This window comes from Lutra lutra, chromosome 7 (genome assembly GCF_902655055.1).
Source record: "Lutra lutra chromosome 7, mLutLut1.2, whole genome shotgun sequence".
In the NCBI taxonomy this organism is placed as follows: domain Eukaryota; kingdom Metazoa; phylum Chordata; class Mammalia; order Carnivora; family Mustelidae; genus Lutra; species Lutra lutra.
The window spans coordinates 32,996,055-33,009,771 of record NC_062284.1 but is presented as its reverse complement, the minus strand read 5'-3'; the positions used below and the strand labels follow the sequence as shown (position 1 = coordinate 33,009,771).

Sequence of the window (13,717 nt, the reverse complement as noted above, 5' to 3'; positions counted from 1 at the left end):
AACCACAAGAATATGGATAAGTCTTACACACGTAACACTGAGTAAATTAAGTCAAATAGAAAACAAGTTACATGATTATTCCATTTTTAAAGTCCCAAAACAGGTAAAACAAAACTCTAGTGTTCAGAGATACATACATACATACATACAACAAATAAAACAGACTAAGTGATTAACATAAAACTCAGGTTATTGCTTATGCTGGGAGGGAAAAGGGATTGTGTTTGGAAAGAGAAAGAGGAGAGCCTCTGGGGGTGCTAGCAATGTTCTATTTCTTGACCCAAGGGTGGTATTTAGATAGTTCCTTTATAATTCATTAAGATATGTATGTATGCTGCTGTGCTTTTTCTATATGTACTTCACAGTAAAAAAGATATTTTAAGAGTTCCTTTCCAAAGTTAGCTATTTATGCCAGTATGCCGATATCTTTCGAACAGCATGGAAAAATAAACTGACAGATTTCTGAGTTGATTTTGGGAAGAAAGAAGGAAGATATGCTATCTCAGAAACAGAAACCTGAAAGGTTTCACCTGAAAAAGGTTTCACCTGAAAAAAAAAAAAAAAGAAAAGGCTTCACCTGAAAAAGGTGGAAGTGGAGGGCAGCTCCAAGGGCATTCAGGCTAACCCTTCCAAATTCATGCATTCTAAAACACACAGCAGGATGAAAATCAAGAGAATTACAAGATTGCTATTCCACTTTCAGTTCTGAGTTCAGAAAGCAGACGATATATTAAGAAAAAGGCCTTTGAAATAGAAGATCAGTCTGCAAAAGATGCCTCAGAAGAAGATGGCACTGTGGAACTGAGGAAGGGAACAGGATTTGGAGTTAGTATCAACACAGAATGTCCATTATGACGGATCACAATCACATAAATTTCAGGACATCTTGATATTGACTATTTTAATGAAGCCAAATAAATGACTAAAACATTATGTAATATATGTAATATAAAAACCTCAGGGAGCTGGAAAAATCTGAACTGATTCCACTACACACTAACCAGTATTCAATAGAAGAGTTGCCTTTGTTCAGCATTCATAATCATCATCTAGCCAACTAAGTAGTTCAGCATGGGTTAGCTCGGAATTATGTAAGAGAGTGAAGAAAATCAAACAGGCTATTCAGGCCCGAGTTCTAATCAGCATTAAACAAAGATGAGGGAAAAGGTGAACCCCCTACATCTCAGTTCTCTTACAAGGTCGAAGGAAGTACTTTTTAAAGTTGATTACATAGAGCTTTTAGATACATGGAAATGGAAAATTGCTAATGTTGTGTTAAAAACTGGACATAAATTTGTATATTGTAGGGTTTTTTTTTTAAATCTGCAAACACACCAAATTATTAACACTAGTTTGAGTGGAATAATATCCTTTATTCTCTACGCTTCTCTGTACTTTCAAGCTTCCCCAAAGTCAGCATGACTTTTTTTTTTTAATGTAACTTTTTCTTTTCCAGACCAATGTTCATTTACATATTCTCTTTTAGTGGTTTTATCCATAATTGGTTTTCTATGCAAAAGTCAACAGAGTGAAAAGGGCAAATATTTTCTTGGCATTATAATAAAAATACATTTGACCTCATGGACTCTCTGAAGAGTCAAGAGTTAACATGTTGAGCAGTGGTTGGTGAATCCTTTGTTCATTTTCACTAGGTAGGAGGTCTCTCCCTACTTATTTAAAGGAGTTTCTCCTATTAATTTAGGGAAAATTAGACCTTGTGATACGAGTTGTAGATATTTTCATAGGATGTAACATTTTCCTTTTGCCTTGCTTATGGTCATTTCTATCATACAGTAATACTTTGTATCTATGGTGATGAACTTACCAACTTTTCTTTTTAATGGTTTTGTATAATAGAAAAACCTTCTCTACTCCATGATTACAGTATATTTTTCTATTATAATAGGGATTTTATTGGTTTGGATTGATCACACACTTTATGAATGATTTATACCTAATTCTTCAGGCAAATACCAAATATAAAGTCAAATTCTAGTCCTTTCTGAGAATATAATTCAATGATTTTCCAGCTTAAACTTCAGAGATAAATTATTCCTAAAATCAAGATATCAACTCTAATTATCTGCAAATGTTGGTAAGTGCAGACATGAAGTCTGACTAATCCAGGTTTCAATATCATACATAATATTCAGATTTCCAATCCAAGTTACTAGGAAAAGCTGGACTATGACTACCAAAGATGTCACAGATAACACACAATTCTCATAGATCAGGGAGCAGTTTAAGACATTATGGAGAGTTGGCGCCTGGGTGGCTCAGAGGGTTAAGCCTCTGCCTTCGGCTCAGGTCATGATCTCAGGGTCTTGGGATCGAGCCCACATCGGGCTCTCTGCTCAGCAGGGAGCCTGCTTCCTCCTCTCTCTCTGCCTGTCTCTCTGCCTACTTGTGATCTCTGTCTGTCAAATAAATAAATAAAATCTTTAAAAAAAAAAAGACATTATGGAGAGTTAACTATCTTCAATTTTTTAAAAAAACATATATTTTATTTTTTCCCCAAGTTTTTATTCATATCCCAATTAACATACAGTGTAATATAGTTTCAGGTGTAGAATTTAGTGATTCATCTCTTACATTCAAACACCTGGTGCTCATGACAAGTACCCTCCTTAACACCCATCACCTATTCAGTCCCCCCCGCCCCTCCCTGCCACCTCCTCTCCAGTATGTATCAATTGTGTTATAGAGTCTGTTTCTTGGTTTGTTTGCCTCTCTCACCCCTAAGATCATTTGCTTTGTTTCTTAAAATCCACATATGAGTGAAATCATATGGTACTTGTCTTTCTCTGACTTATTTTACTTAGCATAATACTCTCTAGCTCCACCTATGTATTGCAAATAGCAAGACTGCATTCTTTTTTATGGCGGAGTAATATTCCATTGTGTGTGTATATGACACACCACATGCTTTTTTTTTTTTTTTTTTTTAAAGATTTTATTTATTTATTTGACAGAGAGATCACAAGCAGGCAGAGAGGCAGGCAGAGAGAGAGGAGGAAGCAGGCTCCCTGATGAGCAGAGAGCCCGATGCGGGGCTCGATCCCAGGACTCTGAGATCATGACCTGAGCTGAAGGCAGCGGCTTAACCCACTGAGCCACCCAGGCGCCCCCTTTTTTTTTTTTTTTTTAAAGACTTCATTTATTTATTTGACAGACAGAAATCACAAGTAGGCAGAGAGGCAGGCAGAGAGAGAGGGAGAAGCAGGCTCCCTGCTGAGCAGAGAGCCCGATGCGGGGCTCGATCCCAGGACCCTGGGATCATGACCTGAGCTGAAGGCAGAGGCTTTAACCCACTCAGCCACCCAGGTGCCCCACACCACATGCTCTTTATCCATTCATTAGCTGATAAACATTTGGGCTCTTTCAGTAATTTGGCTATCGTAGATAATGCTGCTATAAATATCAAGGTGTATGTGTCCCTTTGAATTAATATTTTTGTATCCTTTGGGTAAATACTTAGTACTACAATTATTGGATCATTGGGTACCCCTATTCTCGACTTTTTGAGGAACCTCCATATTGTTTCCCAGAATGGCTACACCAGTTTGCACTCCCACCAACAGTATAAAACACTAATGAAAGAAACTGAAGGTGACACATAGAAATGGAAAAACATTTGATGTGCGTGGATTCTAAGAATATTGTTAAAATGTTTATATTACCCAAAGCAATCTACACATTTAATTCAATCCCTACCAAAATACCAACAGAATTTTTCACAGAGCTAGAACAAACAGTCCTAAAATTTGTACAGAACCACAAAGGACCCCAAATAGCCAAAGCAATCTTGAAAAAGAAAAGCAAAGCTGGAGGCATCACAATTCCAGACTTCAAGTCATATTACAAAGCTGCAGTGACCAAGACAATATGGTACTGGTACAAAACAGACACATAGATCAACAGAATAGAACAGAAAATCCAGAAATGAACCCACACCTATATGGTCTACTAATATTTGACAAAGCAGGAAAAAATATCTGATGGAAAAGAGAGTGTTTCCTCAACAAATGGTGTTGGGAAAACTGGACAGAAACATACAAAAGAATGAAAATGAAACTAGACTACTTTCTTACACCATATGCAAAAATAAATTCAAAATGGGTAAAAGACCTAGATGACACAGGCAGCAACCTCTTTAACATCAGCCATAGCAACTTCTTACTAGACATGTCTCCTGAGGCAAGGGAAACAAAAGCAAAAATGAACTACTGGACTTCATCAAAATAAAATGCTTTTGTATAGCGAAGGAAACAATCAACAAAACTAAAAGGCAACCCATGGAATGGGAGAAGATATCTGCAAATGACTATCTGATAAAGGGTTAATAACCAAAATGTACGAGGAACTTTTTCTAAAAAACTCAACACCCAAAACCCAAATAATCTTGTTAAAAAATGGGCAGGAGACATAGACATTTTCCCAAAGAAGACATACAGATGGCTAACAGACACATGAAAAGATGCTTAACATCACTCATCATCAGGGAAACGCAAATCAAAACCACAATGATATATCACCTCACACCTTTCAGAACGCTAGAACTAACAACACAGGAAACAACAGGTGTTGGCAAGGTTGTGGAGAAAGGGAAACCCTCTTACACGATATATTTTTTATTTTTGAAGTATAACTGACATACAATTTTGTATTAGTTTCAAGTGTATTGAAAGTGTATCAAGTGTATTGATTCAATAATCTATGCATTACTCAATGTTCACCATGACTCGTTTGTACAGAAAAATCAAAGTAGCACTTGATTTCACACTTTCAAAATGGAAATGGGATTCCCCTCTTCTTTTCATACATCTGCTGTGTTTGTGTTCTTAGTGGTCTTTATGTGGATGTATGTTTTTCACATCAGTTGGGTAAATGCACCGAGGGCACAGATGCTATAGCATATGGTGACACTATGCTTAGCTTCAAAAGAATCTGGAAAGATGTCTTCTTAAGAGGTTGTACCATTTGTAATCTCATCAGTAATGAATGAGATTTTTTGTCCCACATCCTCAACAGCAACTGGTATTGTCAGTTTTGGTATTTAGCCTTCTAATGGATGGAGAGAGTATGTCCCTGGTGTTTGACTTTGCTTTTCCTTAATGCACAGTGCATATCATTTTCCACTAATTCCTCAAATTGAGCAATTTACACATGCTTATTTCCCATTTATGTATATTATTTGGTAAGGTATCTACTCATATTGCTCTATTTATCTTAATTTGGAGAGCTTGTTTTCTTATTGTGGAATTTTCCTAGTTATTTGAATATTTTGCATGCAAATCCTTCTTCAGATTCGTGTTTTGAAAATACACAGCCCTAGTCAGACGCTTGGCTTCTTAAAAATGTAATTTTCACCAAACTCACAGAAACAGAGTAGACTGATTGATGGTTGCGGGGGCTGGGGTGGGGATATAGGGGAAATGGATGATAGTGGTCAAAGGGTAAAAATTTCCAGTTATAAGATGAATAAATTATGGGGATATAATGTACAACATGCTGACTATAGTTACTATATCGTATATTTGAAAGTTGCTAAGGGAGTAGATATTAAATGTTCTCACCATCAAAAAAGTAAAAGTAACTATGTAGGGTGATGGATGTGCTAACTAATTGTATTGTGGTAATCGTTTTGTGATATATACATATATCATCAGCGCATCACATTGTAATCTTAAATTTATACAATGTTATATGTCAATTATAGCTCAATAAAGCTGGGGGAATAAAAGGAAAAAAAAAAACAAGACACATGTTTTTTAGAGCTTTAAAATAAGTCACATATACAGGACAGTGATAAAAAAAAAAATTCTTCCAGATTAAACAGGAAGTGTAATACAGGGATCACTGATCTGGTAAGTGGTATCAATTTAATCACACTTAGTCCCAGTTTCTCTGTTTTCCAAAAGATAGTAGTTTCTTGGTTAGTAGACAGTTCAAGCTATTTACCTTTTGCTCCTCCTTTCTCTTTTGTTTCCTTTTTTTCCCCTAAAGACTGATCCTTTATTGCCACTTTTCATAGCTTGGTTTCAACTTGTGTAGAAAAAGGTTTTAGTTGACCACCTTGCTGATTTCCTCTTGGGCTCTTCCATAACTGCCCTTTCAGCTAACCTAAGCTTCCTCTTGGATATTTTGGCACTGTGCCGGTGAAGACAGGGATGCTTGAGTGACTGCAGGATGCAGGGCAATGAGAGCTCTGAAAAGCTAGAATGCCTGGACTATATACTTCTAATACTTTCATTTTGTATTTTTAGTTTTTTTTTTTTTTAACATTTTATTTATTTATTTGTCAGAGAGAGAGAGAGAGAGGGAGAACGCAAGCAGGCAGAGCAGCAGGCAGAGGCAGAGAGAGAAGCAGGCTCCCCGCTGAGCAAGGAACCCACCCCCCACTCCCCCACCGATGCGGGACTCAGACCCAGGATCCCGGGAAAAAATAGGGACGCCTGAGTGGCTCAGTTGGTTGAGCTGCTGCCTTTGGCTAGGGTCATTCCCTAGCCAAAGGCAGCAGCTCAACCAACTGAGCCACTCAGGCGTCCCTATTTTTTAGTGTTTGATTCACCTGGATCTTAATTCTTGTTTTTTCTCTACATGGCTATCCATTTTTCCTTCACCATTTATTGGATAATATACTTTTAAATGCCACTCACTTAAATGTTTTATAATCCTTTCTTTTTCTTTTAAAGGATTTTCCAAATTTTCATTTTCTTCATAATGAATTCTAGTATCAACTTGCCAAGAGTCCCCCCATGTGTTACTTTGCTATTTTTTTTTAAGATTTTATTTATTTATTTGACAGACAGAGACCACAAGTAAGCAGAGTGGCAGTCAGAGAGAGAGAGAGGAGGAAGCAGGTTCCCTGCTGAGCAGAGAGCCCGATGCGGGGCTCGATCCCAGGACCCTGAGATCATGACCTGAGCGGAAGGCAGAGGCTTTAACCCACTGAGCCACCCAGGCGCCCCTTATTTTGCTATTTTTACTGAGATCACATTTGTAGGTAAAGGGCTACAAAACTTTCCTTGACATTGGGGGAAAATGGCAGCAGAGTAGAAGGACCCTAGGCTTGCTTCATCCCACAAATACAACTAGACAACTACCAAATCATCCTAAATACCCCAGAAGATGACCTAAAGACTGCAAGAACAAATTTCACAGGAAGAGAAGAGGCCACACTGCAGGAGTTAGGAAGTGTGGGAAACACAGCTAGGGAGAGAAGCAGATTGTGGCTACCACAGTGGGGAGGATCGGAGGTCGTGAAGAAGGCTGAGACAGACTAACACACAAGAGAGTGCATAGAAAAAGAAGGCCTAGAAAGAGAAAGCACTGAGTTCTGAGAGTTCACACTTGCCTGTGGAACAGCACTGGGGGTATACGTGGAGGAAAGGCAGGGCAAACAGCCCATGAACACGAAGTGGGGAGAGCAATCTGAAGAGTGCCTAGGGTATACAGTGGGGAGGTTAGTTGTTCATTTCTGATCATGTCTTACAGGAGCAATGATCTCACAGAGACTCCTCTAGGAACAAAGGGACTGGCAGATGACATTTGCCTCCTCTACCCCTCAGCATAAGCATAGGGCAACTTGCAGGAACCAGCACGGCACGGACACTTGCTATCTAACTTGTTTACACCAAATTCCCTCTACCCTGTCCCCGCATTCCATGCTCTAGAGGGACTACCCTTCCTAGTCACATCTGCCTCAGTCCCAGCACAGCAGGCCTCTTCCCCCAGAACATTGACCCAAACCCCTAAAAATACTGCATCTCCTGACCCGGGAGTTTTGCAACACTTTGGTTCCAGTGGTGGTGGCTACACATCTCATTTCATAAGCAGACCAGAACACACCTAGTTAAAACATACCATATTCAGGTCATGGACCACATAAGAAGAGTACATGCAGCAAACACTGGTGATGCTCCTGGAGGTACCAGGTCCTGGGGAACACAGTACACTATACTGCAGGGCACTAAAGGACCTCTTCCTTATAAAGCCATTACCCACCCTTAAGACTAGGAGATATAGCTGATCTTCCTAATGCACGGAAACAGCCACAGAAACTTAGACAAATGAGAAGACAGAAGAATTTGTCCAAACGAAAAAACAGGACAAGGCCACTGCCAGAGATCTAAGTGAAGCAGATGTAAGTAACATGCTTGATGGAGAATTTATTTTTATTTTTTTTAGGTAGGCTCCACACTGGGCTCAAACACCGACACAGGGCTTGAGCTCACAACTGTGAGATCAAGAGAAGGGTTCTTAACTTGCTGACCTACCCAGGTACCCCTTGGGAGAATTTAAAGCAATGATCATAAGGACACTCACCGGACTTGAGAAAAGAATGGAGAACATCAGTGAGACCATTAACCCAGAGATAAGGAACAATATACAGAGATATAGGGCTCAAGAAGTGAAATGAGAAATACACTTGTTGGAGTGAACAGAAGACTGGAAGAAGCAGAGAAACAAATTAATGACCCAGAAAAAGAGAGTAATGTAAAGCAATCAAGCTGATCAAAAGAGGAAAAAAAATTACACAGAAGAATAGACTTATGGAAATCAGCGACTCTATCAAATGTAATAATTTCAGGAGTCCCAGAAAAAGAGAGAGAAAAGGGGGTGCACAATTTATTTGAAGAAATAACAGCTGAAAAGTTCACTAATTTGGGGGAGAAAACTGATATACAGATCCAGGAGGCACAGAGAACCCCCTACAAAATCAATTAAAGCAGATCTACACCAAGATATATTGTAATTAAAATGGCAAAATATAATGATAAAGAAAAAATATAAAAGAAGTAGCAAGACAAAAGAGCTAGTCACATTCAAAGGAAACCCTTCTAAGGCTATTATTGACTTTTTCACCAGAAACTCCAAGCCAGAAAGGAGTGGCATAATATATTCAAAGTGCTGAATGGGAAAAACCTGCAGCCAAGAATACTTTATCCAGCAAGGCTGTCATTGAGAATAGAAGGAGAAATAAAGAGTTTCCCAGACAAACAAAAACTAAAGGAGTTCATGGCCACTAAACCAGCCCCACAAGAAATATTAAAGGGGATGCTGTGAGTGGAAAGGAAAGACAAAAAAGACAGTATGAAGGCAAGAAACACAAAAGTAGTAAAAATGAACATTTCTTTAAAAAAATCAGTCAAGGATCTCATAAAACAAAAGGATGTAAAATATGACACCATATGCCTAAAACATGGAGAAGAGTAAAGAATGGGTTCAAACTTTAACAACCATCAACTTATATGCAGAAGAGGTTATATACAAACCGAACAGTAATGACAAATCAAAAACAACTAATAAACATGCAAAGAATAAAGAGAAATAAATCCAAATATATTACTAAAAATCAGCAAATCATGAGAAAGAGAGAGACAGACAGACAGACACAAGGATCAGAAGACTAAGGAAAGACTTCAGAAATAACCACTAAACAATTAATAAGATGACAATATATACACACCTATTAATAATTACTTTGAATGTAAATGGACTAAATGCTCCATTCAAAAGACATAGGGTGAGGGAATGTACAAAAAACCACAAAGCTCATCTCTATACTGCCTACAAGAAACTCATTCTAGACCTAAAGATACAAGCAGATTGAAAGTGAGGGGATGGAGAAACATCTATTGTGCAAATGGATGTCAAAAGTAGCAGCAATACTTATAACAGGCAAACAGACTTTAAAACAAAGACAGTAACAAGAGACAAAGAAGGACACTATATAATAATAAAGGGGACAATCCAAAGAGAAGATAAAACAACTGTAAATATTTATGCACCAAACAGAGGAGCACCCAAATACATAAAGCAGAGAATAATAAACCTAAAGGAATTTTTTTGATTTATTTTATAAACATAAAGGAATTAATAGATACTAATACAGTAATAGTAGGGGACTTTAACACCCCACTTACATCAATGGACAGATCACCTAAAATAGAAAAACAAGGAAATAAAGGCTTTGAATGACACACCAGAACAAATGGATTTAACATATATTCAGAATACTCCATTCAAAAACAGAAGAATATACATTCTTTTTAAGTACACATGGTACATTCTTCAGAATAGATTACATATTAGCCACACAAAACAAGCCTCATCAAGTGTACTTACTGTGATTAGCACTAGTTTAAATGGAAGTGCTGAAATGTTATATCATACACCTGAAACTAATATCGCACCATCCTGTTAGCTAACAGGATTAATTTAAATAAAAACCTAAAAAAAAAAAATCCTCAACAAATTAAGAAAGACTTAAGTCATACCATGCATCTTTTCTGAACACAAATAAAACTGAAATTAATCATAAGAAAAAACCTGGGAAGACCAACTATGTGGAGGTTAAATAACATACTACTAAACAATGAATTGGTCCACAAGGAAATAAAAGAAAATTAGAATAAAAAATAAATTAAAAAGTACATGGCAACAGATGGAAGTGAAAACAAAATAGTTCAAAACCTTTGGGATAAAAAAAATAAAATGTCTGGAGATGGGGGAAAAATAAAGAAAACCTTTGGGATGCATCAAAAGTGGTTTTTTTTTTTTTTTAAAGATTTTATTTATTTATTTGACAGACAGAGATCACAAGTAGGCAGAGAGGCAGGCAGAGAGAGAGAGGAAGGGAAACAGGCTCCCTGCTGAGCAGAGAGCCCGATGCGGGGTTTGATCCCAGGACCTGAGACCATGACCTGAGCCGAAGGCAGAGGCTTAACCCACTGAGCCACCCGGGCGCCCCACCAAAAGTGGTTTTAAGGGGGACATTTTATTTTTATTTATTTATTTATTTTTAAAGATTTTATTTATTTATTTGTCATAGAGAGAGAAGCGAGAGTGAGCACAGGCAGACAGAGTGGCAGGCAGAGGCAGAGGGAGAAGCAGGCTCGCTGCCAAGCAAGGAGCCCGATGTGGGACTCGATCCCAGGACGCTGGGATCATGACCTGAGCCGAAGGCAGCTGCTCAACCAACTGAGCCACCCAGGGGTCCCAAGGGGGACATTTTATAGCAAAACAGGCCTATCTCAAGAAGCAAGAAAAAGAAAAATCTCAAACAACCTAACCTATACCTAAAGGAACTAGAAAAAGAACAAACAAAACCTAAAATAAGCAACAGGAAGGAAATAATAAAGATTAGAGCAGAAATAACTGATAAAGAAACTAAAAAAATAGGATGGATGAAACCAGGAGTTGGTTCTTTGGGGAAAAAAAAAAATCAATAAACCTGATAAAACTCTAGCTAGACTTACCAAGAAAAAAAAAGAGAAAGGACTCAAATAAATAAATCACAAATGAGAGAGGAGAAATAACAACCAACACCAGAGAAATACAAAGGATTGTAAGAAAAAATTATGAAAAACTATATGCCAACAAATTGGGCAACCTAAAAGAAATGGATAAGTTCCTAGAAACACGTAACCTACAAAAACTGAAACAGCAAGAAACAGAAAATTTGAACACACCAATTACCAGCAAAGAAACCGAATCAGTAATACAAAAAAAAACTCTTGACAAAGCAAGTCTGGGACCAGATGGCTTCACAGAATTCACAGGCAAATTCTACCAAACATTTAAATAATAGTTCGTATCTATTCTTCTCAAACCATTCCAAAAAACAGAAAAGGGAAAGAAAAATTCTAAATTTATTCTATGAGACCAGCATTACCCTGATACCAAAACCAGATAAAGACACCACTAAAAAAAAAAGAACTACAGGCCAATTTCTCTGATGAACACAGATGCAAAAATCCTCAACAAGATACTGGCAAACAAAATCCAACAATACATCAAGAAAATCACTCACCACAATCACATGGGATTTATTCCTGGGTTCCAAGGGTGGTTCAATATTCACAAATCAATCAATATGACAAATCATATCACTGAGAGAAGGATAAGAACTGTATGACCATTTCAATAGATGCAGAAAGAGCATCTGACAAAGTACAACATCCACTAATGAGAAAAACCCTCAACAAAGTAGGTTTAGTGGGTATAAACCTCAACTCAAGAAAGGCCATATATGAAAAACCCACAGCTAACATTATACTTAATGGGGAAAAACGGAGAGCATTTCCCCTATGATCAGAAACAAGGGAAGGATGTCCACTGTTCACCACTTTTATTCAAAAAAAGTAATGGAAGTCCTAGCTAGCCACAGCAATCAGACAACAAAAATATATAAAAGGTATCCAAATTGGTAAAGAAGAAGTAACTGTCACTATTTGCAGATGACATAATACTAAATAAAGAAAACCCTAAATATGCCACCAAAAAACTGCTAGAACTGATAAAGTCAAGTAAAGTCACAGGATACAAAAATCAATGTACAGAAATCTGTTGCATTTCCATAAACCAATAATAGAGCAGAAAGAGACATTAAGAAAACAATCCCATTAACAACTGCACCAAAAATAGTAAGATACCTAAGAATAAACCTAACCAAAGATGTAAAAGATCCTGTACTATGAAAATTATAAAACACTGATGAAAGAAATGGAAAGATATTCCATGCTCATGGATTTTAAGAATATTGTTAAAATGTCTACAATACCCAAAGCAACCTACACATTTAATGCAATCCCTACCAAAATACCAACAGCATTTTTCACAGAACTACAACAAACAATCCTACAATTTGTATGGAAGCAAAAAGACTCTGAATAGCCAAAGCAATCCTGAAAAAGAAAAGAAAAGCAGAAGGCATCACAAGTCTGATTTCAAGTCATAGTACAGAGCTATAGTAATCAAAAAGTATGTTACTATTACAAAAACAGACACATAAATCAATAGAACAGAACAGAAAATCCAGAAAAAAGCCATAATTATATGGTCAATTAATGTTCAATGAAATAGGAAATAATATAAAGTGGGAAAAAGATAGTCTCTTCAACAAATGGTGTTGGGAAAACTAGGCAGCAACATGCAAAATAATGAAACTGGACCACTTTCCTACACCATACACAAAAATAAATTCAAAATGGTCTGAAAACCTAAATGTGAGACCTGAAACCATAAAAATCCTGGAAGAGAGCACGGACAATAAACCTCTCTGACATTAGCCATAGTAACTTCTTTCTGGGTATGTCTCCTGTGGCAAGGGAAACAAAAGCAAATATAAACTATTGGAACTTCATCAAAATAAAAAGCTTCTGCATGGTGGAGTAAACAATAAAACTAAAAGGCAACCTATGAAATGGGAGGAAATACTTGCAAATGATATATGTGATAAAGGGTTAGTATCCAATATATATATATATATATATATATATATCCTACACAAATAAAAAAAAGAACTTAGTACAACTCAACACCTAAAAAACAAAGAATCCAATTAAGAAATGGGAAGAAGACATGAAGAGACATTTCTTCAAAGAAGAACTAGATGGCCAACAGACTAATGAGAAGATGCTCATCATCACTTATCATCAGGGAAATGGAAATCAAAACTACAAATGAGATATCACCTCAAACCTGTCAGTATAGCTAAACTCAAAAACACAAGAAACAATGGGTGCTAGCAAGGATTGGAGTGGTCCAGTGTTGGTGGGATTACAAACTGGTGCAGTACAGCCACTGCGGAAAATAGTATGGAGGTTCTTTAAGAACTTACAAATAGAACTCCCCTATGATCCAGCAACTGCATTACTGGGTATTTACCCAAAGAATACAGAAATACGAATTCAAAGGGAAACATGGGTCC

At 37.2% G+C, this 13,717-nt stretch overlaps 1 protein-coding gene across 9 annotated transcripts in view; it reads right to left on the bottom strand.

Moving 5' to 3' along the window:
- MYO9A (myosin IXA) overlaps positions 1–13,717 on the bottom strand; it is a 283,068-nt gene that overhangs the window by 19,382 nt on the left and 249,969 nt on the right. The window lies entirely within an intron of this gene.